Source organism: Solanum verrucosum, unplaced genomic scaffold (genome assembly GCF_900185275.1).
Source record: "Solanum verrucosum unplaced genomic scaffold, falcon-dt-bn FXZP01000088.1, whole genome shotgun sequence".
In the NCBI taxonomy this organism is placed as follows: domain Eukaryota; kingdom Viridiplantae; phylum Streptophyta; class Magnoliopsida; order Solanales; family Solanaceae; genus Solanum; species Solanum verrucosum.
The window spans coordinates 442,853-446,291 of NW_026020077.1; positions in this window are offsets into that span (position 1 = coordinate 442,853).

The following is a 3,439-nucleotide window of genomic DNA, read 5'->3' on the forward strand; positions in this document are numbered from 1 at the left end:
CCCTTGCTCTTCCACTGTTGAGGGGATGGGAAAAATCAGCAAGAGAACTCTTAAGAAAGAAATAGGATTAAGTTTTAGAGAGGACGCAGGGGAGAAGTGGAAACAAGAGATTTTGACATTCCAAAAACAAAAAAAATATTTTTTAAATCGAGAGTTTTTTTTTTTGTATCGATTCTCTTTTGGCTCGAGTGTGGTTTAAAAGCTTCACGGTCAAGCTCGTTGTCCTAGTCTAGCTGCCTCGACGAAGATTGGGAGCTGAAATATGTCTCGAAAAGCCCAAAAAGGGGGTTGTATACAACTATATACATCGATATATAGCACCAAAACGCAAAAATACAAAGCAAAAGCAAAACACAGGTGTTCGGAAGCAAGAGATACATGAAAAGAGCCTATGCATACGCTGATATACACTGATATACACCAGCCGTATACCAAAAAGGGATTGGGTTAAAACCCAAAAAATTCCAACGAATTTGGCCCAAGAGGAGGCCCAAATTCATTTTCTCCCTTACTCTTTAACTATATAATTGTGATTATTTATTGCTTATTGTTTAACTCTAACTTTATAATCGTAAATCAACTTAGTCGAATTCCCCAAAAGACGAACTATCTCTCCGTGTTGTTTTTGTTTCTAACAAAAATCTTATTTTTATCAACTCTTGTATTTTCATTTATAATCTTTAGTCATTTTTTTTATTTAGTTTAAAATAGTTTTTTTCATAAACCAAAAAAATGACTCAAATAGAAACAAACTATTTTAGTTTCGTTAAAATTCTTATTTCTTGTCTCTAAATCAAATATTTCAATTAAGGTCCCATTTTTCTTAAAAAATAAAATCGCTCTTTGTTTAACTATTTTCTCAAAGTTAATTAGTAAATTATCAAAAAGGTTAATCAATTAATAAAAATGATTTTTATGCCTTAATTTATTAAATTGATTTAAATTATTATTTCAATGTGAATAAAATAAATTCTAATTAATCTTGTTTTATTAATATTCTAATCACTTGTATTTCGAGTCAATCGTTTCATTTTGAATCATTTTCTCTAAAAAAAAAATCAAAATAAAATGTGTCATTTATTTAATTATTTTCTCAAAGTTAATCAAATATTGTAAGTCATTATTTTTACGTTAAATCATTGTTTTCCTAAAAATAGTCAAATATATTTTAGTCAAGTCGCAGGTCAACCGCGTGTTAGCGGACACTTCGAATGCTTAAACCCATCTCGATGTGTAAATTGAACCCCGAACCTCCTTTGGTATTTTCAAATGATTTTTTCTGTTTAAATCTTTGAAAATTATAAGTTTTCTTAATTTCTTTAAAAATTAAGTGGCGACTCTTTTCTAAGTATTTTTCTCAAATTGTTTTATACTTAGAACGTTTCAAAAAGTGATTTTTCTAGAAATAGTTAAATTACGGCACAACACCCACAACATCCTAATAAAACCAAACTAGGAACACAAAATAATTGAGTCCTCCGGAATGCAAGGAGGCTTACCACTGACTCTGGAGTGCTCAGCTGGATCAATGACGTGCAGGATGCTGATCCGGGGTACCTGTATCTGCATCATAATAAGATACAGGCCAACTGGCATCAGTACATGGAATGTACGAGTATGCGAGCTGAAAAACTAAGCAACATAGGCTAGAAGGAAATCTGGATGAAACTGAATAGCTTACCTGTCTCAACTCAACTCAACCTGACTGACTGATTTCAATATAATGCAATTTAAAACAAGTGCAATATAAAGAAAAGCTGTTTAGAACCTGCTATAAACTCTGTATGTGTACAAAGACACAATAAGCCTGAGATGTATATAGAATACAATGAACTGATGTATATAAAAATACAATAATGTATATGTATGAAAATACAATAACTGCTGTGGCAGTTTCTCTAACCGACAACCATCATATAAGAGCTATAGTGATGATACAACAATGGACCTCACGCTGCCAGAGCATCTTATACCCGGCCAAAGGTATAAGACCTGAAATGCCTAATGGATCCACTAGTCTATCTGGAAAAGGATTCATCTAAAAAGTATGATCCTTTTCTACCCATGGTGGCTAACATGGTTCTATGGGGGCTATGGGTTTTTTGAATGCTCCCCCAATTCGGTGCTCGATACTACTCCCAAAAATGTACTGGCTCTTATGTTTTTGAAACATATGTTTTCCTGCTGATTGAGATAATTACTCAAAAACTAGCCCGAAGGCTCCTTTGGAAATCTCAGTTTCCAATCTTGTTTAAATGTAAAAACATTTCTTTAAAACTTCTTTGAGAATACATAGTTCCCTAATAACTTTGAGAAATGAACTCAACTTTATGCTCTTGACTTAACTGAAAACTCGATACTCTTTACTCGACTTGAAACTCTATGCTCTTTACTCTTTACTTAACTTGAAACTTGAGCCTTAGAATGAAGTGAAAACGTTCAATGAAGACTCTTGAAGACTTTGAAGACTTGCTTGAACTTACTTCTTAACCTTGCTTGACTTGACTCTAACTTCACCTTAACTTGATACAAACTTGCCTTGAATTGAATTATGGATTCAAGGTATATAATCACATGTTATGGATGAGTTCTTGACATTTAAACGCAACTTGAAGTGTTGGAAACAACTAGGAAACATAGGTACAATACCATGGAATATGCATGAAAGAGTGGGGAATGAAAGGGGTAGGTTGGGGTCCTTGGCGCTCTGCAAGGCGCGGAGCGCCAGCCCTTGACGCTCAGAAGGCACTTGCTGGCGCTCTGAGAGGCGCGCCGCCCCAAGGGCTGGACTTCAGAGTTCCCTTTGGGGCGCGCTGGCAGGCGCGACGCGCCAACCTCTTGCCCAGAAACTCTGACTTTTCTCTCTTGTTTTGCCAACTCTAAACCACCCTTACTTCAATGGATTCAACCCCCAAACACTAAGGATCATCAATATCTCAACATACAATAGATTACAACTCAAATACACAACCAAATCAAGTCCCACAACCAACAATAACTTCAACAACATGATCAACAACATCAACAACACAACCCAACAACATCAACAACATATCCAATCTTTTCTCAATAATAATAATGAGTTTGGTGTGTGGGGGAAAGGATCACCCAACACTAAGAACTCACATAACTTGGTAGGGATCACCCCCGACGACAATCCACGACGGAACTAGTCGGAAACTAGTTGATCTCTTCTTTCTTCTCTTCTTCTTCCCCTTCTTCTCTTCTTCTTCTCTTCTTCACTCAAGAACCCTAACTCTTTCTCCTTTAAAATGGGACAAAATGATCCAAAGATCAGCCTAACACACAATATAATCCCAAAAGAAAAGGCTAGGGAAAAGACCAAAATGCCCTTAAAATTTTCTGGACGGATTCCCTGCCAACTGCCCAACTTTCAATGGCCATAACTCGCTCATACGAACTCGGAATTGAGCAAACT